This window comes from Papio anubis, chromosome 3 (assembly GCF_008728515.1).
Source record: "Papio anubis isolate 15944 chromosome 3, Panubis1.0, whole genome shotgun sequence".
NCBI lineage: Eukaryota > Metazoa > Chordata > Mammalia > Primates > Cercopithecidae > Papio > Papio anubis.
The window spans coordinates 67,542,282-67,569,697 of record NC_044978.1 but is presented as its reverse complement, the minus strand read 5'-3'; the positions used below and the strand labels follow the sequence as shown (position 1 = coordinate 67,569,697).

The window sequence follows — 27,416 nt, the reverse complement described above, 5'->3', positions numbered from 1 at the left end:
AAGGAGAGGGAGGGCGGGAGGGGGAAGAGGAGGGGGAGAATCAATTCCTTATCAGACAGAGCTGGAGAGGAAATCAGACAGACCGCAGGTGGGGAGTAAAGAAAGCAGAGAAACTTCCCCTCCCCACTCGCCTCTTTCTCTTCCAGAGGATCTAGGGCCCTTTTTGCATCTACAGAAACAAGTTTCCTAAGGAAGGGGAAAGGAAATCCACTGGCTTGTTAATTTTCCTGCAGCCAACTCTCCAAATTTGTTTCAAAAAGCATCACTTGTTCGTTGTGTTACGCCCAGTGAGACTTGGTTGAACCTACGGAGGTTTAAGTACATTCCCCTCAGTGCCTTCGTACTCCATCCAGCCTGGTAATGTTTTAAACGTGCCTGATGCTTCGGTTCTTTTAATGAATCTCAAAAGCATCTAATAAGATTTATATACTTTCCAAGGAAGATTTTTCAGCGACATGCAGTCTTCTTTTTAAAACACACGCAGAAAAATTGCATTTTGGAATTCAAGACCAGTCATTCTTTTGGGAGGAAAGAGTTACAGAATCTTAGCAGGAATCTTAGGAATCAAGGAGTCTATTGGTCCTTTTATGAATAAGAAAGCCTTGGCCTAGAGAGACTGAAAAAAGTACTTATGATAGGTGGGTAGTGAGAAAACTTAGATTAGATCCGGAAGAGTGTGTTCTCCCAGACTTTCTCTTTCTTCAAATAGACGGCTTTCCAGCAAGTCCAACTTGGAAAAATCACAAAAATACTGGACACGCTCTGATGAGATAAAATTTATTTAACTGTATCCAATTATACTGTACTTTTTAGAGGAACAGTTCTTCCCAAATTTAAGCAAAACACAAGAAAATGTGGCTTCTTTGAATTTAATTCTTAAAAAGTAAGTAAAATATTGTGTATTAAATTGGCAAGTCTATATGTTGAAAGAAGCAATCATATTTATACATCTAATACAGGAAAAACAAGTAAATATTGTATAGTGTGTTATGCTTGGAAGTGCTTTTCAGTTGTTAGTACATAAGCAAGTGTTAACATTTTCACAATGTAGGTTAACAGACCTGTTCAATTTCACCTCTGGAATATCTCTAAAGCAGGACTGCCCTTCTCCACCCGGTACCACCGCCTCAATTCAGGCTCCCCTGCTTCTCCCTGCTATCCAGCCTTTCTGCAGCCCACCTCTCCCCATACTGTTTCATTCTTTGTACTACTGGAAAGACCATGCTCAAAGCAAAATCTGATCACGACTTTTCTTTCTAAAAATCTCTGGTGGCTTCCCACTACTTTCAGGTTAAAATCCAAATTTTCAATCTCTCCTCCCACCTTCTTTCATACACATTCTAACTGCAGTTACCCCAAACTCTCAGTCATCAACTGACATGCTAGATACTTTCCCATTTCTCTGCGTTTGTCTATGGCATTCCTGTCACTGAAATGTCTCTCTTCATTCATTTGCCACACTTTGACTTTTCCTTAGAAAAGTCACACTTTGACTTTTGCCACACTTTGACTTTTCCTTAGGTTAGCTGTGGCCTCCAGTGTGACAGCCCTCTTGGGTCCCAGTGGATTTCCCACAGGCTCTGGTCCTTACCCACACTATGTATACCACAGTCTTACCAGTGATCACACAATACTGAAATTCACTCTGTATGTGCCAGTTTCCTCTAAACTATGAATCCCTTGAGGGTGATGTGGGATCTTATTTATTTTGAGCTACTTAGGGGCTCATCTTTTTGTCCTTGCTATTTAGCTCAGTATCTGATATGCAGGACAAGCTAAATAAATGTTTGTTGGATGAATTATTAAGATTGTAGTTTCTTTATAATTACATTAATGTGTTTATAAACTGCTGCCTTAGAGGACTATGGATAGAAGCTCTATACCAATGCTGGAGTCACCAAGGTTTACTTTTACACAATGCCTTAGTCTCCTGGGGCTGCCATAACAAAGTACCAAAGACTGGGTGGCTTAAACAACAGATACTTAATTTCTCACAGTTCTGGAGACTAGAAGTCTGACTTCAAAGTGTTCACAGGGTCGGTTTCTTTTGAGGCCTCCCTTTGTGGTCTGTAGATGGCCATCTCCCTCTCTTCACATGGTCTTCCTTCTGTGCCTGTGTCTTGATCGCCTCTTCTTATAAGGACAGCACTCATATAGAATTAGGGCCCACACTGATCACCTCATTTTACTTAATTACCTCTTTAAAGACTCCATCTCCAAATACTGGCACATTCTGAGGTACTGGGGGTTAGGACTTCAACATGTGAATTCTGGCAGGACACAATTCAGCCCATAACAGAGGAGAACTTTCTGATCTCAAAAGGAATAGGAGAAACCATGAAGAAAAAAAACAGGCATGAAAAGCAAACACTTCAATGTATGAAACAAATTTTAAAATATAAATACGGTTATCTGTAAGAATTCCTGCTCAACAGTGTCTTCTTATTAGACACAGTGTAGAAGTTAGACTTAGCAATTTTCTGAAGGTAGCAAGAGCACAGAAACAGGTAAAGCGTTCCTAACAGTGTACATTTCTTCCCCCTCCTTGAGAGCAGAAGTTCTTGGCCAGGCGCAGTGGCTTACACCTGTAATCCCAGCACTTTGGGAGGCCGAGGTGGGTGGATCACCTAAGGTGAGGAGTTAAAACCAGCCTGGTCAACATGGCGAAACTCCATCTCTACTAAAAAAAAAAGTGCAAAAATTAGCTGGGCGTGGTGGCAGGCGCCTGTAATCCCAGTGCAGAGGCTGAGGCAGAAGAATTGCTTGAAACTGGGAGGCGGAGGTTGTGGTGAGCCAAGATCGTGCCACTGCACTCCAGCCTGGGCGACAAGAGCACAAGAGCGAGACTCTAGTCTCAAAAAAAAAAAAAAAATAGAAATTCTCCTATAAATGCATTTGCTTGCTTTTTAAAGCAGCCTTAACTGATTAATTTTGTTACCCGTATAAATTAAGAAGATAAAAGCTGCATATCAGAACAATCAACCTCCCCCAAATTAGGATCCCCAAACTTATAATGTGGTAATTAACATTCTAGTGCCTTTTACACAGAACTTATAATGTCCCATACACTGCTTTTCGCTAATGCTTGCTGTTCTCTTATAGTCCAAGGGGATTGCAGGCAGTTTCCTCACTTAAAACATATGTTTTGAAAATTTCCTCTAGTCAGAAGTTTGGAACTTGTATTGGTCTGTTCTCATGCTGCTGATAAAGACATACCCAAGACTGGGTAATTTATAAAGGAAAGAGGTTTCATGGACTCACAGTTCCCCGTGGCTAGGGAGGCCTAACAATCAAGGCAGAAGGGAAAGGAGAAGCAAAGGCATGGCTTACATGGCGGCAGGCAAGAGAGCTTGTGCACTTCCATTTATAAATGGAACTTCCATTTATAAAACCATCAGATCACATGAGACTTATTCACGACCATGAGAACAGTATGGGGCATCTGCCCTCATGATTCAATTATCTCCACCTGGCCCCACCCTTGACACCTGGGGATCATTACAATTCAAGGTGAGATTTGGGTGGGGACACAGCCAAACCATATTAGGACTCAAAATTTACTTTAACAAAGAAATAAATTATAAATTATGATTATATTTTCTGGAAAGTTAGCTTAAACTTGTATTATAGGGAGGTATTTAAGAACATAAGGCCAGAAGCCTGGAATCAGATCCCACCTTGGCTGCCTGCAGGTTCTGTGTGATCTTGAGAAAGCTACTTAACCTCTCCACGCCTCAGTTTTTTCCTCAGTAAAATGAAGATATAGTCGTTGTACCTACTTCATAGGGCTGTTATAAGGATTCTGTGTTAATGGTACTTAAAACTGTACCTGGCATACAGTAGGCACTAGTATTAGCTACTATTAGTTCACTATGTGAATTATAGAACTAACAATAGAAATCAGAAGTCTGTTTCCTAAAGCAAGGATCTACCCTATCTGATTTAGACGCCGTTCTATAATAATAGTATTTGCTAAGTTGTACAACCGGGCTGTCAGTTCTTCTAGCGGCAGGGACATTGTCTTATTTGACATTGTCACACCAGTGTAATCATAAAGCTGGCAACATAGGAAGTGTTCAATAAATGGTAAGTAGTAATAACAGCAGTGGCAGTTGGAACAGCAGTGGCAGTTGAAACAGAAGCCATTCCATAACTATTTGTGAAATGAAGAGATCCCATAGTGAGGAGGGGGAGGGAGAGACTTTTCTTCTGCTGCTTTGGGTATAGTGCCAACCCCAAGTAAAATTTGAGAATGGGCAAAACCTTTCTTTGGCATCTCTCCACTCTTTCTCTACATCTTTGTCTACCTTATAATGCCATGTTTCCCGGCACCTATGAGCTCAGTGACATCGTATTGTTTTAATTCTTCCAGGATCTTATCTCTGGTCTGCCATTACCCCAAAAGGGCTCCATGCTTCTCAATGACCTTTCTATTCCCTGCCAGTCAAAACTGCTATTCCTTCAGGGCAGTCAGTCTCAGCTGTTAAAGGGAAAGTATTTTACACAAGTTTGTACTAATGTGTGTGAGCCCCTAAAAGTCCTTAATGCTCCAAGGGATTTATATTTTTCAAAAACAACAATAACTGTCCATTTAGTGGAATTACCAGCTGTGTATTAAAGTGAAGTGAAAGGAAGATGCTTTTAGGGGAAGGGAAGATGCGAGGAGCTGCCTACAACTCCCCTGTAGGGTTTCTGACTCTTTTTTTTTTTTTGAGATGGAGTCTCGTTCTGTCACCCAGGCTGGACCGCAGTGGCACAATCTCGGCTCACTGCAACCTTCGCCTCCTGGGTTCAAGCAATTCTCCTGCCTCAGCTTCCTGAGTAACTGAGACTACAGGTGCCCGCCACCACACCCGGCTAATATTTTTGTATTTTTAGTAAAGACGGGGTTTCACCCTGTTAGCCAGGATCATCTCGATCTCCTGACTTCATGATCCACTCGGCCTCCCAAAGTGCTGGGATTACAGGCATGAGCCACTGCGCCTGGCCCACTTTCATCTTACCCATTACTAAAAGTTATAATTTTCTTCCATTTTGAATTTGCCCCGCCCCTACCCCATTAACATCTACCAATAGCATTGTCAAGATGGGCTCCCAGTTTGAGGAGGGAGTGGAAAATGGGCTAAGGGGCAAAGCTAAGGGATTTATGTATAGTTTCAATCTTGAGCAAATAGAGACAGAAATTTATTATTTTGGGGAGACAATTCTTATGAGTGCCTCATGTTTCTATACATCTTGAAAGCAGAGGCAATGGTTACCTTTGTTCTGGAATATCTTTTCAAGGATGTTTATATGGCAAACAGCAAAGAGCTAGTATGTATACCATTCTGTGTAATAAAGATAACGCTCTCCTTGGGGCAAAGGTCAAGCATGCTTACTGACCGTTATAAAAGATTCAGGTTACCTAAGCTCCAGGTTCTTCTCTTGTAATGCAACCCACTGCATGTGCAGGTATCATCTGCCCCTCTCCATGTCACTCTGTGGGAATTGAGACTCAGGGAACTGGCACAAATACTAGCACTCTGGATACTGCTATTGCTATGAGTAATAAACCGTCCTTTGCGTCTGGCCGGGGAGTTTTGTGCCTTCTGCCAGCATTCATGAAACTGTGGCTAACTACCTTGTTAGCTTGCCAGTAGGGTAAAATTTCAGATCCTTCATAGTTCTTAACAATTATTACAGTTTATAAGCCAGGCACGGTGGCTCACGTTTGCAATCCCAGCACTTTGGGAGGCCAAGGTGGGTGGATCTCTTAAGTTCAAGAGTTCAAGACCAGACTGAGCAACATAGTGAGACCCTGTCTCTACAAAAAATAAAAAAAAAAATTAGCCGGCACAGTGACATGGCATGGCTCGTGCCTGTAATCTTAGCCCCTCAGGAAGCTGAGGTGGGAGGATCACCTGAGCCTGGGCTGTCAAGGCTGCAGTGAGCCAAGATTGTGCCACTGCACTCCAGCCTGGGTAACAGAGTGAGACCCTGTCTCAAAAAAAATTAAAAAAATAAAAAACAATTACATTTTATAGATGGGAAATTCACAGCTCTCTCCAGCTCGATCTCCAAGAGTAAATTAGTATGTTAAAGGGGTTGTAATAACTTTCCTATGTGACTAAGTGTATTATTAATCCATTTTTCTATGATCAAGTACTCCTTTACATACCTGCTAATACAATTTTTGATATGAAATCAGTCCCAGAGGGAATCAATGTAAGATACAGACTTGATAAGTGCTTGTAGTTTTTTATTGACAATCTGAAGAATGACTTGACTCTAAATTGCAGCTCAAGGCTTAGAATGCTATTGTGTTTGGAGATTTGAGGAAAGTGGGCATGAAGACTTAGTGTTCATTTCCTCAATCTCTCTCTGTGTGAACATACATAAGTCAAATCTGTCTAGCCTCTATTTTTGGCAAGGTTAAGAACAATTCCACTTCATCCTAATCCCAATGATTCCTGCCGACCCTCTTCCAAAAACTATTTAAAGACATGTTCTTCAAAGTTATATTTGTCTTTCCTTCAGGGAGAAAAAGAATACCAATCACTTATAATATGGAAACTGGCGGAAATGGGTCACATAAGTCACCTGTCAGAAAGAGAAACTGGGAAAATAGAGTAGGTCAGTTTTTCCAGTCATGGTACTTTTGCCTTCAATTGAATGAGAGACGATAGTTTCTTATTTATAGTTATCCTACCCAGGCTGAATTCTTAAGACATATTTAAAATGTTAATTAAAATGTAAATGTAATTCTCTTTACTTTCCCCTTTCTTTTATATCAAATTTATTCTGTGCTACATGCACACCTCTTACAGGTTCCAAATGCAACCCCATGCTAAGTTCTGAATTGCTAATAATGGACTTAGGATAAGGTTGTTAGTGTCCATATTACCAGATTAGTGGTTAACCACTTTAACTTTGTTTCGTTTAAAAGCAGAAATATCTACTCACCACCACTGATTGCAGAAAGACCTGACTTACTGATGCCCTTAGTCTAACCAGATACGAATTTCGAGAAGTGAGGGTGAAACTCACTTAAACACTCTGTATATATAAAGGACACTGTTTTCCCATTGACATAAACCATGCCCTTTCTACCTCCCATTGGCCAGCTCTAATCTTCAAATGTAACTCCTTTATCCTGTAACTCTTAACTTTAGGCAATAGTGTTAAGATAAAGCAAAAGCAAAGAGAAATAAAGAAGACAAAAAAATTAAAAAGTTATCTTTTCTCCCGATATTCACCTGGCATGCCACTGGTGTACTGGTATCATGCAAGATTCCCCATATTCACCTGGAGTAAATTATCTTGAAAATGTATGAATACCCACATAAGATGCTCAATGGCCTCATTTTAATGCAAATTTTGGTTAAATAATTAAAATTACAAGATATTCACATGGCAACATAGAAACATGTAATTCAACTGTTAATCCTTTTGATATGACATTATGATTATTATAATGTCTTTAAAGATTTTAGGGATAAAGGAAAGGGAGGAGATTGTACTGTCCAGAAAATTATGAACTGTGTAGGGTTGAAACATTTTAAAGGACATCTAGTCTGATCACTTTATGTTTGAATCCTTTGCACAATCCTGACTAAATGTTCATACATATACATTAATGTTTTCATAACTAGTTTTTAAGAACATGATTCATTTACCTCTATAGATTATTTTTTACTGTAAAAAATTCTATTTTTTCTTTTTTATTTACTTTTCTTTTTCTTTTCTATAAGTCATTTCTTAAAAGAGATTTGGATGCCAGGAAAAAAATTTCATAGTGTGGCTTACATCTTAATCAATGAGTCAAGTCTGTGAGTAAATACCCTTAGAAAGAAGGTTGTTGTATATCTTAGTGATGAGATAAGCACTCAAAGGGGGACTTTAAGTGATGTCCTTGAGGGTTCCTGGAAGGCATTGATGTCCAACATTGTGTATGTCTGCGAGAAGTGGAAAAGTCCAACTGGACATGTGTATTAGGCTGTTCTTGCATTGTTATAAAGAAATACCTGAGACTGGGTAGTATATATATAAAAAAAAGAGAGGTTTAATTGGCTCACAGTTCTGCAGGTTTTACAGGAAGCATGGTGCTGGTTTCTGCTCAACTTTTAGGGAGGCCTCAGGAAGCTCACAATCATGGTGGAAAGTGAAAGGGGAGCAGGCAGGTCACATGGCAAAAGCAGGAGAAACAAAGAGGGAGAGAAGGAGAAGGGAGGGTTGGTGGGAGCTGCCACACACCTTTAAACCACCAGATCTTGTGTGAACTCAGAGTGGGAGCTCACTTAACACCAAGGGGATGGCCCAAGCCATTCATGAGGGACCCATGATCCAAACACCTCCCACTGGGCCGTACTTCCAAGATTGGGATTACATTTCAACATGAGATTTGAGCAGGGACATACATTCAAACTACATCAATGTGTAAAATATAAAAATTCAGTAAACGATACAGTCCCTATTGAAAATGTATGCCTTTTAAGTTCAAGTCTTGGATACAACCAGTCAGAACCTCTGTTATAATTATGAGTTGGGGATGGGGATAGAAGGCATAATAAAGATCTATATTGTTGTGAACCAAAAAGAGACAGGTTATACCTCTTTGCGTTCAATAGATTTAGGCTTGACTACCAAACAGGAGAATGTTCTAAAATATAATGGAAAGCGAAAGCTTTGAATCTTGGCTTAAAGGTGATTTATTCTGCAAAAGGAGCTCTGTCCAATGGAATTTTCTGGCACCCTCTGAAGGCTGACACTTTCTGTAGAGCCCAGGAAAAATAATAAAAGACTTAGTATCTACATCAAACAATTCCTGCACACTAAAGTATTTCTTCTAAAAGTTATACATTAATCTTGGCTACTGAGCAACAAAAAGAAGTCATTGCTTTAGGATGTTTTGTTTGCTTTATGAGGACTTTTCCCTCACTCAGCTGTTTACCTAGCAGCTTAAAATTCTGAAATCCCAAAGGAAAGAGAGGCTTCTCACACATCAGAAAGAAGATGGCAGGCTACCAAACCATAAATGGCTCCAATTTTCATGTAAAGTCAGCTGAGTGAATCACAGGTGGATTTTTACCAAAAATGCATTGAAGGGCCTATGCCACCAATAATATCTTATTTAAAAATAATCAGCTCATCCTTGGCTAGAAATATAATGCATACTGTAGCCAAATATATTAAAATATAAATAAAACAAAGACACCTTTGGAGATAGTTCAGCAAAAACTCAATATCCAGAAATTCAATTGATTTAGGAGGAATAGTAAAAGCTCAAAACAGGCAGCAAGGGTGCAGTAAGGATTTATGGGTTGGAAATGTTATAGGGAAAAAATAGAATTGCTTAGCTAGGATGACTTTTTGGGAACACATATAAGAAGATTTTATTCATGACTTTATATCTTTCAGAATATACTTTTATATAAATGCAAAATATACAATTCAGTCAAAAGCAGGAAAAAAATTACCAGTACCTAAGAATATAAAAAAATCTCAAGATAGGGCTGGGCATGGTGGCTCACACCTGTAATCTCAGTACATTGAGAGGCAGAAGAGAGGATTGCTTGAGGCCAGAGCAAAACATTTCTCTCCAAAAAAAAAAAAAAAATAGTAATGTGGCCATGAATGAAATAATCTTAAATACAGAAAATATAAGATAGTAGATGATTTGTGACAGTCATAATTACAGTACACATGCTTTATTTTCCATAATTACAGTACACATGCTTTATTCATCATCTTCATTAGTAGCAGCAGTGATTATGCTCTTCTACTATCCCTCCACTTAATGTGCAGTAAGCACCTGTAAGATAATGCCCTGGAGACCTAAAATAAACCCAAATATATATGATCTTCCCCCACTTATACCCTTCAATGTCTCCTTATTGCTTCCAGATAATGTCCTTTACTTAACACATAAGGCCTTTGGTGATCTGGCCCTTGCCTATCTCTCTAGCTTTGACTCCTGCTACCTTTCCTTTGAGACTTTGTATATGTGTTCCTTCTATCTAGAATCAATTCATTCAAAAAACTTGTTGAATACCAACTGCAGGTCAGGCACCATGGCTCAAGCCTGTGATCCCAGCACTTTGGGAGGCTGAGACTGCCAGATCACCTTAGGTCGGGAGTTCAAGACCAGCCTGGCCAACGTGGCAAAACCCATATCTACTGAAAATACAAAAATTAGCTGGGTGTGGTGGCACACACACTTCTAATCCTAGCTGCTGGGGAGGCTGAGGCAGGAGAATCTCGTGAACCTGGAAGCGGAGGTTGTAGTCAGCCAAGATCGCACCACTGCACTCCAGCCTGGGCAACAGAGCAAGACTCTGTCATCATCGTCATCATAATAATAGTAGTAATAATAATAATAATAATAAAGAACACCAACCATGTGCCCTTCCACGAATGTCTACCTGGAAAGCTCTTCATCCTTCAAGACTCAAAATCTCCTCCTTGAAGTTTCCTTCCTCGAGGCAAGTTCGTCCCTACTCTTTTCACTTTTTAAATAATGCCGCCATCGTACCTTGAACACAAACCTGGTACAGACTGGAACCACACTGAATTTTTTTAAGGGAGGAAAACCAAAACTATCCAAGTGAATATATTCTAATTATCAAAAGTTTAAATAAGCATGAAGTAGTGAAAGTAAAAACTAACAATATTCTTTACCTTTTACCTCCTTCAATCCTACTCTCCCCCTCAGAAATAATTGTAGTTAAGAGTTTGGGGCGTATTTTTTTCAGGCTTTTTTCAATATGTGTCTGTAATAGCCAATTTTACATGTTTAAAAGCAGAGCTCCTGGAGCCAGGCTACCTAGAACAGAATTTGAGTCTGCCTTTTAATAGTTTGGGGGTTCGAGGTGAATTATTTATCCTTGCTGGGTCTGTTTCCTCATCTATACAACAGCAAGAATAATAGTACCTAGCTGATTAAGTGAATTCATACGTAAAGCAACTACAGCGCCCAACATGTAGTAAGTTTCTAAGAAGCGTTTGTTAGATATGCTATGCAAGTATAGGATTTTATGTTGCTTTTAAAAATACATAAATGAAACTATACTATACTTACTGTTCTGCAACTTATTTTTATTTTCGCTTAACAATGTATCTACCTCATTTTATAATACGGATATACTATGGTGTATTTAACCATTCATTATTTAATTTGTTTGTAAATTGATTGCCACATGGGAATATTTTCCAGAAAATCCCTAAAATTTTTGAGTCATAGTATATGCACACTTTGTTTATTTGTGCACTAACATTGCTGTATGAGGAGGATGTTTTTAAATTCCCATCAGCAGCCCTAACCAGCAGGAATCAAGAGTGAATCAAGTACACACCGGACAAGACACGTCCCCCTGGTCACATAACCTCATGAACAAGTGTCAAGAAACCTTGGAGGGCCAGGCTCGGTGGCTCATGCCAGTAATCCTAGCACTTTGAGAGGTTGAGGCGGGTGGATGGCCTGTGCTCAGGAGTTCGAGAGCAGCCTGGGCAACACAGTGAAACCTCGTCTCTACTGAAAATACAGAAAATTAGCCAGGCATGGCAGCGTGTGCCTGTAATCCCAGCTGCTCGGGAGGCTGAGGCAGGAGAATTGCTAGCACAAGGGAGGCGGAAGTTGTAGTGAGCCGAGATTGCGTCACTGCACTGCAGCCTGGGCGACAGAGTGAGACTCCATCTCTTTAAAAAAAAAAAAAAAAAAAAAAAAAAAAGGGCAACCTTGGAGATACCTTTTGTCACAGCCGCCTTCTTGTTTCTAGCTGCTGAGGTCATGAAGGAACGTGAATATCCTTAATATCTCCTTTCCCTACACTCAGCAGTTCCAGCCTTCCCATGACCCTATTGTCTGCTTTGAGTCCACCAGGACTGTCTTTGTTAGGCCCTGTATTAGTCCATTTTCATGCTGCTGATAAAGACATACCCGAGACTGGGCAATTTATAAAGAAAAAGAGGTTTAATGGACTCACAGTTCCACATGGCTAGGGAGGCCTCACAATCATGGAAGAAGTCAAAAGGCATGTCTTACATGGTGGCAGACGAGAGAGAATGAGAGCCAAGTGAAAGGGGTTTCTCCTTATAAAACCATCAGATCTCATGAGACTTATTCACTACTATGAGAACAGTATGGAGGAACTGCCCTCACAATTTAATTATCTCCCACCTGCTTCCTCACACAACACGTGGGAATTATGGGAGCTACAATTCAAGATGAGATTGAGTAGGGGCACAGCCAAACCATATGAGGCCCTTTACCTACATGTTTATAAGACTCACTGTAAAAGCTCCCAACTCCAGGCCACCTCTCCTCTCCCATCAGATCTGCCCATTTCTACTTCTAACCCCATCTCCCACATATTCTTTTTTTTTTTTAGATGGAGTCTCACTTTGTCACCCAGGCTGGAGTGCAATGGCACAATCTCGGCTCAATGCAACCTCCAACCTCTGCCTCCTGGGTTCAAGTGATTCTTCTGCCTCAGTCTCCTGAGTAGCTGAGACTACAGGTGCATGCCACCATGCCTGGCTAATTTTTGCTTTTTGGTAGAGATGGGGTTTCACCATATTGGCCAGGCTGGTCTCAGACTCCTGACCTCATGATCCACCCACCTCGGCCTCCCAAAGTGCTGGGATTACAGGTGTGAGCCACCACACCTGGCCCACATATTCTTTATCAAACTCTTGAACTCCTTTCCTTTGTTTCTTCTGGAATTCAAGATCCTTCCTCAGCAAAATCTGCTACACGTTCAACCTCTTTTCTGAAGGAAAGTTTCCTTTACCTTCTTGCTCTGCAGAAAACCTGGTTGCCTGAGGATGCTTCTTCCCTTACAATCTTCTCAAGTCTGCTTTTTCTGATACATCCTTCTATATTTATGGGCCTGGAATGACTGTAGGTCTCTTTGATCTTTTTTCTTTTTTCTTTTTTTCTGCTTCAGACCATTCTCCCTCCTTTTCCCCCAACTTTGAATGTAATTCCATCAAATGATATTACCAGCTAACCTTGTTGTTGCAACTATCTCTCTGTCCCTGAGCCCCACCTAATTTCTCTGTGACTTTAGCTCCTGACTCATTATCACTCTCTTCTGCACATTTTCTATATTAATTTTTGAAGATTCAGCATATACATAGATGATCTTTCTAACACCCTGGCGTCTCAGTTTCTTGAATTCCTTTGTATCTTGTCCTACACCCTACCTCAACCATTACGCATGATCACACCCCAGAAGTTGTCACAACAACCGACTAAAACCCTTCCATAATCTTAATTTCATGCACCTTACTCTCTGACCTTACCACCTCCTGTAGTTGCAGGTCACTCCCTGTATTAGCACAATTCTAGCAATCCTTCCATCTTTTCAGAACCTCTAATCCATTGATCTACTCTTTTTTGTTTATTCCGATGCCTACTTACCCAGCTTGAAACCCATGACCATCATCATAATGATTCCCTGCATAATGCGCTCAACCGCCTTGCTCCCTCTCCCTTTCTTGTGTTCACTTTACAAAACCAACTCTACTCAGCCATTCTACTTGTTCAGCTGGATGAGCCTGAAGGAAAACACACAATGGCACTGTCTTGCCCCACATTAAATCAGGACCAAGAATGTCAAGTGGGTTCTTATGCTGGCTGGCCATCATAACACAGAAGGTAGCAGGGGATGGGGGTGAATAGAAATATGTGAAGTTATACCTTGTTTCAAGAAAGGATAACAATATGGATTAACTCTATGAGGTGACAGAAAAATATACACTGAAATATATATTATTTATGAGCAATCACTATTGTTTTTATAAATTATTTTCCCTTCAGGGTGTTACTCTTGGGGATAGGGACAACCACTCAATAGATTCTTGGAGAATTTAATTTTGACTAGAGTTTTTTTTTGTTATAGGTAACAATGTAAACTGATAAAGGTGGTAGTAGGGGTGGGAGTGATGCTGATGGCATGGACCATGCTGATGGGTACTTCCTAAATGTATTTTATCTATATGCCATTCTCCTTAACCTTGATAGTCTTTATGTTCTTGGTAAACGATAACTGAATGTGCTTACAGGGCTAGACTGAAGATTTTAGTTCTGAGAACATTATGACTTCTTCAGAGCAGAAGTCATATACTCTTTGTGAATCTCCATCCTATGGCCCAAATCCATTTTGTTTCTTTTCCCATTGCTATTTTTTTTTAATTACTGACATTTTTTAGCCCATATTTAAGGTATAAACCTACTTTGGGAGCAAGGGATTAAATTGGATAAGAGGTAGATAATCTTAGTAATAATCCTTTCCTTAAAACCTTTTTTAAATGAATAATCTGGCCTGTAATCCTAGTACTTTGGGAGGCTGAGGCGGGCAGATCACCTGAAGTCAGGAGTTTGAGACCAGCCTGGTGAAGCCCCATCTCTACTAAAAATATGAAAAAAAAATTAGTTGGGCGTGGTGACGGGCGCCTGTATTCCCAGCTACTCAGGAGGCTGAGACAGGAGAATCACTTGAACCCTGGGGGTGGAGGTTGCAGTGAGCCAAGATGGTGCATTGCACTCCAGCCTGGATGACGAGAGTGAAACTCTGTCTCAAAAAAAAAAAAAAAAAATTAGTAATCTGATATATTACCTCCTATAAAAGTTTTTGGATTTAAAAAAACGGTCACTAGGATGCCTAACCAATGAAAAGGAATACAAATAAGTAGTCCTTGAACTGATTCCTTTAAATGGCATATTCTGAGATTTTTGTTTTTAGTTTTTGTTATCATTTGTCTTGGTAACAGAATTATTAAAAAAAAAAAACTGATTCAGGTAAGGGACAGATTTTGGCAGTGTCATGTTTTATAATTAAGTAAATAGGTTATAATTTAGAATTTTAGAGTTTTTTAAAAAGCCACATAGCTTTTTGCATCTGACACAAGTTAAGACTGAGACTGAGACTGATCAATGATCATTATCAGTGTATTAAGAATGTATTTATGTCATTTATCTAGCATGCACGGCCTTCAAACTTTACTGAATTAGCAAAAATTCTTTCCCGTATTTCTTTTTAGTAACTCACTAATATATGATAAATGATGAAGAAAATAAATGTTAAGCCTTTTATTTTTGCCATTGTTAAATGGTTTAAGGCCTTCATTTTCTATAATTATTTTATACTCTAAGAAAAAAGACAATAATTCTTTCCTATAAAATCTCAGTATCTTATTTCTTAGCCACACTTTAAAACTGAAGAGATTAGTGATTTTTTTCTATGTCAATGTGTAAAATATGCAATACAAAATTGTACAAACCCATTTAATTCCATTCTGTCTTTGTCAAACATCCTCCCTAATAAGAGCTCAACCAAATATTTGATTAATTATAAATCGCTATTTTTTGATATGATATTCACAGTAGAATAATTTATAATAGACAAAATTACAGACAATAAGATCTTGGTGTTCACTAGGATTTATGGTGTTTTCATGCAATGGAATACCGAACTGACACAAAAGTCATGTTAGAAAAGAATATTGACGTGGGGAAAAGTTCATGATATCTATTACACAAAAATTGTGAGCTATGGAACTTTTATGTATAGCTATATGCTGTATTTTTTCATCAAACCAACATAGCAAAAATGCTACAAAAACTTACACTTATTCCTGGGGGCAGGAAGTGGGAGAAGGCATTTAGGATTTTTTATGACTCTTAAATTTTTCTTTAGTTTTTTCTATGTTTTTCAGAGTTTCTGCACTGACCATCTGCTACCTCAGTAAGTAGAAAAAAAACCTTTTTAACCTAATTGCTCAAATTTAAATGGTTTTATTTAATTTCATTATCCAAATCAGCCAATATTTATTGAATGTCAGACTAGTGTAAGACACTGTAGGAAGACATTTTTAAAACAATTTTCCCTGCATTCAAAGAGCTTCCAGATTCCAGTTTTAGAAGAATTGGATGTAAAAAAATATAAAATGCTAAAAAAAAATCAATAAAGTTCAAAGAAGTAAATCCAGGAATTGAAAGGTGATACGTGACATATGATTGATTATAGGGGCACTTACTGCTAGAGGGTCGCTTACTCTCTGTTTAACATTCTTGTGTTAAATCTGATAAAATACCAATCTAACCAATCCATGCTTTTTTCTTTCCTATTTGTGCAAAACCCTGGTGTTTTTCACTGGTGACCTCATCATTAGTGAATAATCCTTTTCTTGAGTTTAATTTCAGTGTCATTTAGTAAAGGAAGCCTCCTAGTTCCCTGAGTGCAGGAGTATACACTTATCATTTCAAGTCCTACCCTTTGTCTGAGATTTTTATTTAGATATAGGCTATAAAACTTTCTTCCTTCCTTAAGTCCTGATGTGGAATAAAAGATGGAAAAGGGGGAAAAAAAGACACATCTTTTTACTGTGGAGCTCTTATAATATGTTTTCTAAGCGATAGAAAGGAGAGTATAGTAAGCTAATCAGTCATTTAGTCAATGGCTATTTTTTTGAGAGATACATAGAAATAAATGTACTAGCACCAAAGCACGGTGCTGCATGCCAGTCAGTGAGGTGGCAAAATAAAGAGGATACAACCAAAGGTATTTAAATATATTTCAAATAAGGATCCTAACTTTATTTTTCCCCCTCAGTACTTAACCATGTTTGTTAATTCCTCCCATGGGAAACACTCGGAATGAATTATTGTCATTCAATGAGGCTAATTCTACTGGAAAGCAATATGCTACTTAGCACCATTAAGACAAATAGTATTTTTAAGCCTATAATAACAGAAACTGATGGTTTAAGTTTCCCTGAATGTTATCTATGGGTAGGTAACACAAATAATTGTTGAATCATATTCTTCTGTCACACCATATAGATTTTCCCACATTTCCTTCCAGAGTGATTTTCAAAACCATGTGTGAGAATATGTATTTTCCCACGGAGGGGACGTAAGCACAGGATAAATTTTAAAAGTGGTACAATAAAAGTGATAACAGGGTCTTAATGACATTTCTTCATGCCTGATAAGTGAGAATGATGCGGGGATAATTATTTCTCCATAGCACTTGTGAATTATATTTATCTAATGAAAATTTTAATTTTTTTCTCATTATTGATCCCTCCCTCCTTTCCTCTCTCCCTTCCTTCCCTCTTTCCTTTTCTTCCACTGTAAAAATTGTCTTTTTTCTCTCCCCTATCTTTTTCCCTCCCTCCCTTCCTTCCTTCCTTTTAATAATTTGCATAGATATGTTTGAAATTAGATTTCTACAGCTGCTGCTGGAGAGTGAGGGACTCTTTTCTTATCAATTAACAAATAAAGAGGTTGATAAGCCATGTTCTCTGGGACAAAACAAATATGGCTGCTCAAAGCAAAACAACAATAGCCTCCTAATTGAAAGAGACCTCTTCAACAGCTCCTTTAAAAACTAAAAAATAATTTGTTTAAAATAAAATAAGTATATTCTAACAAATGAATACTTTATTCAAGTAATACATTTAGTGTAAAAAATTTACATCACTATTTTTCCATAATATCAGAAAATTATTTCTCTGAAAAAAAACCTTTATTAAAGGATAACTTCATAACATCATACTCATTCTTGCATAGTTATAAGCCTGTTAAAACATACAAGTTTCTCATTTAAGTGAATTTACCACTTACATTAAATAATATTTATTGAGCACCTGTACGTTTTTCTACCTGAAGGTAGAAATTCTGCTAATCAAATTACTGACAGAATAAATGTAAGTATTCCCCTAAGTAATGCCCCCTACCTTTCCAGGAGTCACTGGTCACTGTTTATATTATTAATTAGTCAGTACATTCTGAAGTAAATTTAGGATTTTTTAAAAAGATATGGCAATTGTTTTTTCTTGACTGCATTTGGACAACTGAATATTTTCTCTTTTTCTTTTTTTTTTTTCACATGCCCACTGTGTCAAATGAATATTCTTGATGTTACATTTTTACCTGAAAATTTTAAAGTTCTGAATAATTTCTCACGCTCTAAATTCCCAGAAGATAACAAGAAGAGGTAAAGGAAACTGTGATCTTTCCAAGGCTTCTCCCTTCCTCACAGTGATATGAGGAATAAACACAATAGCGTTCATTGAATGACTTGGGAGGAAAAGCATTCTGCTGTCTAGAGTCAGAATATTAGAGTTGGAATCCTAAGAGAGTACCTTGCCCAGCACCCTCATATTACATATGAGAAGAATAATGAGCTATGAAGAAGCTGACTTCCCCCATGTCACATGGTTGACTAATTCCCTCACAAACTTGCCCATCTATCTGCTTTTCTTCTTCAGTATCTTCCCAGTTGCTGAATGAGAAACCGCTCTCCTCCCCTTCAGTCTCTCCCCAGCTCCCATCAGTTGCACCTCTGAACCACCCCTCCTTTCTATTCCCACTGCCTCCTTCCCAGTTCAGGTATTCATGATCCCCAGCCCATGTTCTTGCAGCAGTTTTCCACTGTTCTCCTGGTGTTCGGTGTCCAGGTTTCTTCTTCTCCCCAACTTTCACTTCATTACATTTTCTGCTACCAGAGTCATCTTTTACATCCAGACCAGATGCTATCCTTCTTCTATAATCCCTGAATGACTTCCTGACCCCTGAATATAAAAAAGTTATTTTTCTTTTCTCTTTTATTTTTAATATTTCAATTCAAATAAAGATGTGATTCAGTATGTATCATAGATACATAATAATATAAACAGTCTCTTTTCTCAAGAGCTTAGAGCTTTTTTAGGAAAAATATTCATATATTAAAAAAGAATAATAATCTTTATGATGCTTGAAATGATTTCACATGTATCATCTAACTTGAGCTTTATATATGATTCTGTATATCCAATATTTGCAAAATTTAAGGGACTTTTTCTTTTATGTAATATTTGACATAAAAAGTAGACATATATAAAGTATATGTAAATTATGAAGCATCATAAAAAAAAAAAAAAACCTTATATACCCACTTGTATTAGGGTTCTCCAGAGAAAGAGAACCAGTAAAAGATATATGACTTCATAACATTATGCTCACTTTTACCTAATTATAAGCCTGTTTAAACATACAAATTTATCATTTAAGTGAATTTACTGTTTACATTAAATAATATTTATTGAGCACCTGCACCTTTCTCTACCTAAGCTAGAAATTCTTCTTTATGTAAATGTATATATACACACACGTACACATGCGCACGCGCGCACACACACACACACACACATATACCCACATGTATAAAGGAGATTTATTATGAAGAGATAGATTTATTTACTTATTTATTTATTTATGAGATGCAGTCTTGTTCTGTCACCCAGGCTGCAGTGCAGTAGCGCAATCTCAGCTCACTGCAACCTCCGTCTCCCAGGTTCAAGCAATTCTCCTGCCTCAGCCTCCTGAGTAGCTGGGATTACAGGTACCTGCCACCACGCCCGGCTAATTTTTTTGTATATTTAGTAGACACAGGGTTTCACCATATTGGCCAGGCTGGTCTTGAACTCCTGACCTCAGATGATCCACCCGCCTCAGCCTCCCCAAGTGCTGGGATTACAGGTGTGAGCCACCGCGCCCAGCCATGAAGAGATTTATTATGAGAAATTGGCTAACACGATTATGGGGGTTGAGAATCCCACCATTTGCTTTCTACAAACTGGAGACCTGGAAAACCCAGTGATATAATTCAATCTGACCTTTAATCAAGACAGGGTAAATCATCAGTGGGCTTCATGTCTTTTCCCATCTTAAACTATTTCTTTTAAGATCAAAGCATTTAGCCCAACTTGAATGTCCGAAATTCATCAAAGTAAGGTGACAGGGAATGAGGACAAGTTCCTTTCAATAACCCTGGCTTCCTTATTCTCTGACAATCTTCAAAGAGTACTTTGCTCCTGAGGACAATCTTGTGAGAGCAAAGCAAGTAAATATCCTTATGTTTATGTCTTCATGTTTTTCATCAGTGATGAAAAATTATTAGCCATTTCTCTTGGACAATAGTCTGTCCATTCTTTCATTTCTCTTTATCTGGAATTTCAATTAGATATTTGTTTAACCTTCTCATTTTATTCTCTGTGCTCCTTAATACCTCTTTAATATTTTTCATCTCCTAATATTTCCTTGCTACATTCTGGACAGTTCCATTCATTTATTCAGCAAATATTTATTTAGCACTTACTAATGGTAAACACTGTTTTGGGCAGTTGAGTACCTCAGGGAACAAAATAAATGCATCCCTGCCCAGGAGGCGCTTACATTTGAAGAGACGAAATTAAGAAACAGACAATAAATGATAAATATAGTAAGCAAATTACGTGGAAGGTAGAAGGTGATAAATGCCACAAAAAAGGCAAGTAAATGCCATGAAAAAGGAGAATAAGGTAATTCCCTCTCTGTTTTTATTGGTCATTTAACATTCAATTAAGTTTTTATTTTAAACAATTATATTTTTTTTATTTCTAAATGTTCTACTTGATTATTTTTCAAACCTGTCTGGTCACTTTTGAAAGTCTATGGTTTTTGCTCATTTAAAAAATTTTACCTTTTACTGCTAAGATTATCTGAGGAATAGTAATTTTATATAATTACTAATTACAATATTAAAAGTTTTGAAGATCTCTGTATTTATTGCTTGTTTCTATGTTTCTATTTACTCACAAAGGTAGATTTTCCTTTGTATATTTGATAGTTTATTTAAAAATTATTTTTATTGTAAGTTTGTTTCAGATTGAATGTAGTCTGTGAAAATTCTAAGGGCCTAAAGTGAAATTACTTCAGAGAAGATTTGGATTTTCTTCTGCTGGGAACAAGGAGGCTGTGCTGATCTGGAAAGACATTAGCCCTTCTGAGAATCCAGTTGTAAATGTTGAAATCTCAGGGTAAATTCTTACCTAGGGATTGGGATTGGCATGAGATTTAGGTGTAGTATTCTTGTCCCAGTGCTGGTACAGGTGTTGCTCCTCAGATTAGTGAAGGCTTCTTACCATTTCCATTTCAACTCAATGTTTTTGTTTTGGTTTGGAGGCAAGAGCTAGCCCTAAGCTATTTCTCTTCTTTTTGTGCTCAGCAATTCTTTAAAAAGCATGATTTTAAAAATAATTATTAAGGAACAGGGGTTTGTTTATTTATTTTTGAGATGGAGTCTTGTTCTGTCACCCAGGCTGCAATGCAGTAGTGCAATCTCAGCTCACGGCAACCTGCGTCTCCCAGGTTCAAGCAATTCTCCTGCCTCAGCCTCCTGAGTAGCTGGGATTATAGGCACCCGCCGCCACGCCCACTATAGTGGATAACCATTTAGGGTATCTACTCTGCCATGCTGCTAGAATTGAACTCAACCCTAAGTTACCTTTCCTATTCCTATCTGGCAGCTTCTCACTAATTCAGCATCCTTTCCTCACTGCACTCCCAGTTCAATCTGGTACCTCATATTACCACACCTACTGTCTACATGCCTTTGTTTGTGCAATGGCCTTCACATCTATCTTCCCCTACTCCCAATAAATGAACTTCCACACTTTTTTTTCTGCCCAGAGAAATTCTATCTGCCTTTTAAGCCTACTAGAAGATCAGCTGTTCTGAAAACTTCCCCTAACCACCATGCCTCACCTCTCCAAGGCAGAATTAATTACTTCCTCTTTTTACACTAATATCATTACCCTTGATACCAGAGTAGAGCATTGAGATTACTTGGGTAGAGATCAGCCTGCCAATTTGGTATTAAAGAACCATATCTTAGTCATCTGTGTTTCCCTAATACATAATGTGGCCGGCCATTCAATAAATCTTGTAAAAATTTAATCTAATTGTGGGATTCATGACTGCAGTTTTGGTTGCACAACTCCCAGTTTACTCCCCTTAGGCATTCGCTGCTCTTGGACATTGCTATTATTACCCAGGAAGATTGTCTTGGCTTTAGATGTGGGAGTTTTGTGGATATCATTTGTCCTTCACACTCAGAGAATATTCTGATAGATTTTTTAGAATCATACTCCCTTCTCTCAACAGAGTTGAAATTCTTTCTTAAAAATAGGATTCTCAACATAAAACTTTATTATTATTGCTAAAAATCGTGGTAAAACATATAGCTATGTTTACTTAATTACAATATTTCATTAGATACAGTCATTATTGGGCTGTACAAATTTTCAGAATGATTTACTTCTTAAGGATTTTGAAAGCTGGGAAAGTGGTATTCTTTACTTTTAAAAATTACGCTTGTAGTATATGAAGACATTTTAATTGTTAAAAAATTATTCTAATAAATCAAAGTATTTTGAGTAAAAGTGAAAGTCCCTTTTCCCACAGTACCACTTCTACCTCATGGGTATTACTACTAAAAATTTAGTGTATATCTTTCAAACATTGATATAGGTGTTGATATAGAATATAGCCATTAGGTTACAGTGCTATTTCCTTTACTAGAGAGCAAAAGGTCAAATTACATTGATTATTCTGCACTGAATATTCATTTGATGTCAGCAATAGAAAAGTAAACAAATATACATCAAGCTCAATACCAATCACATTGGATGCTAGGACACTAGCAATGACATTTTTATCTTGCATTGGACAGCTCATGATGGAATGAGTTTGTGAGGTTCATAGGAATTAGGGAAAAAAGGGGGTAATTAAAAGCAACTCTAATGACTAAATTGCAATACATCATGCTTAAGTAGTTATATAAAGCCATTATTCTGTCAAGTGGGGGTAATATTTTTCCATTTTTTCCCAACTTATAGAAATCAGTTACATATTGCTTTTTAACATATAGAGACCTGGCTTTTAAAAGTGTCTAGATCCCTAATTACTCTTAAAGTTACATTTTATTTCCTGTAAAATTTAGAAAGAAGCCTCTGAAAGCCTATGCTCCTTTTATTTATAAAAAATAATAAAAGGGGAACATAATTTATGACCAAGAATCTGCAGATGAAGTGTGTTAAGAACACACTTATTTAATCTCTGGATGAAGGGTTTGCATCCTAATTATAGCATAGAATCTTGGAAGGAACTGAAAAGACCTTGTAAGTAACCAAGGGCAAATTCTTCCCTTTGCAGACAAAGATGTGGGAATTTTGATCCTCCCCAGAATACTGCACGAAGAGCACCAAGATCCCAGAAGTCCTGGGTTTGAATCTCAGCTCTGTCATTCTAAGGCTGAGTTCTCTTCTTAAACCCTGGTGAGAATAGCTATGGCATGGGGATGTAGTCAATGGGATTAGTAAATTACCTGAAGTAGATGTGCCTGCCCTGTCCTTATGCCAAATTAGAGAAGAGTCCACAGCGTTTTTTTCCCTTCCCCATTCCACCTTGTCTAAGGGTACAGATCAAAGTTGTAGGAAAAGGTGGGCAAGAGTCTAAATCATCTGACTTACAGGCCAGTTAGCTTCCCATGAATTTCTTTTAGCCAAGCCCTGATGCCTGTCACCCTCTTCATGGAGATTATTTTCAGTCCTTAGACACACAGATGCCCCTTCACTATGAATGCCAGCTGTGTTCTCGGCTGATGACGGATCATGGTAGTCCCCTTCTTCCCCTTTTACGACTTTCCCTTGCCTTCAGGATAAAGCCCACCTCCTTAACATAACCTAAAAGGCCCCTGTTGACCTCTCTACCCTCTATGTTTCCTCTTCCTCTTAGACACTCAGACCCAGCCATGCTGAACTATTCTCAGGTACTTTGTTACCTCCGTGCATTTGCACAATCCCCTCACTCCTCACTAAGCAAATTCATACCCACACGTTTTGCTTGTTCCAACTTACATGTGATCCTTTCTGGGAAGTCTTACTTGACCTTGGATCTCATGCTCCTCATCATAGAACATATCCTAACACTGTGTAGTAATGGATGATTGACTTATGTGACTCCTCTGCTCAGCTACAACATCCTTGAATCTTGAAGAGACTGTGTATTATTAATCTTAATATCTGTCACAGCTTGCACAATACTTTGCACTATAATTCTATTATTTATTTTTAGCTTTTTAGTTGAAGTAGACCACATATTCCAAAAGTACATAAATCATGTATGTACAGCTTAATGAATTTTAACAAATAAAACTTCTGCCATTACTAGCATCAATCAAGGAACAGAACATTAGCTCAGAATCCCTCTCCATGCCCTTTTTCAGTCATTACTCCTCTTATTTCTAATACAATACAGTGTTTTTGAACTTTATATAATTGAAATCATACAGTACATATCTTCTTTTGTGTCTGTCTTCTTTTGCTCAATATTGTGACTGTAGGATTCTAAAAGCTTATTTTAAAAATGGGTAATATTGCTGTATCTAAGATTTTAATCAATGTATATGAGAGGTTTTCTATTTCACCAGTTCAGAAAGAAGGCAGCTATTCTGAGGCACAGATGAAATCCCTCTCTAGTGGATGTGGTGATAGCCTGCTCAGCATTCTTTTTTGTCATTTCTATCAACCCAATTTTGTTCAGGTGTACACCCCTCCGTGGAAAGCCCAAGTGACTCCCAGTGGGCGGGCCTGGTTGGTAAGCTTTCTCCGCCTTGCCAGGGATTGGCTCAAGAATGGGAGTCTACATTTCAGCCACTGAGGAAATGTTGCTGGGGTTCGGGGTATTTTTTTGCCTCCTACTCCAGGAATGCATGCAGAAACAACCTTCTCACTCTTCTGGATGTATCACGTGTGGGCAGTAGGCTCAGACACTAAGGCTACCCTGGTCCCCTTTGTCCTTGAGAATGAAGTCGATACAAAGAGGAAGACAGAGCCAAGAATCACAAAGAAATAGGGCTTGCTACTGCATTAAGTCATCCTCGAGCCTATGCTACTTCTAAGTTTCTAGTTATATCATGTCATCCAGCAAATTTCATTATTGCTTAATCAAGTTTGAGTAGTTGTGTTTTTTTTTTTAAAAATACAACTAAAGGCACTTTAACTGGTATGTGTCCTAAGGACTCGGATGATTACTTGGAAGGCACATTTGATGGAATTGATGGTGATGTGAAGCTTTGATCTTGGGAAGGGGATTCGAGTCAGACAGTGAGGGATGGAGTGACATGGAATGGAGGGTGCCACCTACAGCACAGGCTGAGAGGAAATTCCTCAAGAGTGAGCTATTTGCGCACTGCTCACAATGCCTTGGGTTGCCAAGGCTCCGTGGGTATGCTGCAGACTTAAGGAACCTTTTAAGTGAAGAACGGCAACATTGGAGTGGTGGGGATGAGGGCAGCTGCCTGTGCCAGCAAGTAGAGAGGGTTCTCCTTCCCCTCCGCCCATGGAGGAAAGGATGGCCAGTGCAACAGCAGTGGTAGCCCTACGTGGCCCAAGGGCGTTTCTTCAGAGCACAGGGAGTGCCCTGGATGGCAAGTTGCCAGATTTTGGTAGTATACATGCAGGAAGACAAGGTTCTCAAGTGCTGGACACGAGGCGAAGCGCAGGGATGTCAGGGATGTCGGATCCCCAGTGTTTTCCCAATACTCTAGTGTGAAAATGAGAGTGATAAAGGTGATAGGAAAGGGCCCCTGGGTGGATGGAGCTAGCTTCTCTCTCTCTCTCTCTCTCTCTCTCTCTCTCTCTCTCTCTCTCTCTCTCCCCCCCCCACCCCCTCAATATCTCTCTCTCTCCTCCTGGAGATACGAGTAATTATATTGTCCACTAGGACTGAGAAATCATGCCTGAGGGCACTGGAGTTACCATGGAGAGAGGTCTCTCCAGTGGGAAGGCCATTTTGCATTTATGTGAGGTACAGCTCAGAGTGATTCAAGCTGAATTTACAGAGAAAATAGTTCTTTCTGCCACCCAAGCTGAGGAAGTGGGATAGACTGGTTCTGTTCACACAGGATATCACAGAGACTGTGGATGAAGGTGGCATCTGATTTGACTTGTGAGAGAAAGATAGAATTTATACTTGCAGTGGGGAGGATATTTTCATTAAAGGGAACTGAAAGTGCAAAGGCAGAGGGGCAGGAAGTGCAGAGTGGCTATTCAGGGTATGTGAGAATGGGAGGGGTGAGGACATTCGGAAAGAGATGTGTCTAGGTAGAAAAGAGTTGTGAATGCCTCGGAAGAGGTTCGAATCTTACACTGTAGGTAAAGGTGAACAATTAAAGGATTTTTACCATGTCAATAATACAATTTAAGTTGGTCTCAAGATGATTAAAATCAGGATGGACTAGAATAGGGAAAGATAGGGAGTGGGAAGACCAAGTTAGAGCCCCAAACAATAGAACCCAGGAAAGGAAGTGGGGGCCTGAATTAGGGTTGTGGCAATAGACTGTAGAGAAACTAGAGAATTTCTGGAGGTGAACTTGACAAGAACTGATAACTGATCGGATGTGAATATGGCATGATTAACAGAAACCGCATCATTGTCACAAAATCTAGTCCCAGAGGTTGATAATTTTTTCACATCATGTTACATTTTCCACTTAACCATCTTTCTGGTAAAATGATTCCCAACTTGCAGACTATTTTGGGAGTATATTGTAGCAAAATGAAACACACAAAAAACAAAGTGGTGAGTGTTACACGTAAAAAGAATTTGCCTGGAACAGACTCCTTTTTCTCATGAGGTTAACAGTAGTGCTGCTTTTGATGAAGTGCATTGTGCATCCCAGTGATGGTAATAGAAAGAGAGGCATTCTGGGGGCCCCTTGCACATTCGTGGCCCTCCCAACTCACTATCAGAACCTGCCAGAAGTGAGTGAGAGTCAAGAACTGAAGAAATATTTTTTACAGTTTTTCAGAATTTGTTTTTGTTGACTAGAGTGCATTCATTTTCTAAGCAAGAAAACTGTGCCTGGAACTTGATTCCAAAACATAATTCTCCTTATTAGTAAAGAGATGGAATTGTGAATGTGCTCCTTAAGGAATGGATGCCAAAAGCTTTCTTGATGATAAAAAGGTAATAATACCCTTTAAAGTAGTGTCTTTAAATGAATAATTTCATTATCTTGTCTTCCAGAGGGAAGACCATAGAAGCTTTATCATAGGGCCTAGTGTCATGATCATATATTTACTTCATAAATATCTGTGAGGTAAATATCAGGAACAGATTCTAAGTAAAAGACCTTAGTTGGGAAAACTCGCAAGCAGTGATATAATACTAAAGCTGTTGTGGTAGGAGAACTGTCTTATTCTTGGTTAGTTGGAAAATAAACAGATCTTCAGAGAAAAAAGTAGAGGGCTACTCCTGAGGGCTATTTGGTTCACTCATTTAAGATCTGACTCAAGAGTTGGGCATAAAATTAGAGGTAAATCTCAGTTCCAGAGATTCTAAACAGATTTTACATTACTCATCTGCTTCCGGTTGTTGGCTTTGAGAACATCATTGAAGACTATGGAAGGATCCTCAAGGTCCACAACTTCTTTCTCAGGGAAAGGCTAGCAATGACTTCTTAATTTTGACCTTGGCTGTTTAACAGATCTTTTGTTGTTGTTGTTTGTTTGTTTGTTTGAGACAGGGTTTCTCTCTGTCACCCAGGCTGGAGTGCAGTGGTGCAATC

The 27,416-nt window shown here is 38.7% G+C and overlaps 1 long non-coding RNA gene across 1 annotated transcript; it reads left to right on the top strand.

The window, feature by feature from the left end:
• The first annotated feature begins 12 nt into the window (after nucleotides 1-12).
• LOC103884601 lies at nucleotides 13-27,416 on the top strand. The gene is made up of 3 exons (XR_004182695.1): nucleotides 13-883; nucleotides 20,662-20,823; nucleotides 23,000-27,416. It is a non-coding gene; the product is annotated as an uncharacterized LOC103884601 (long non-coding RNA).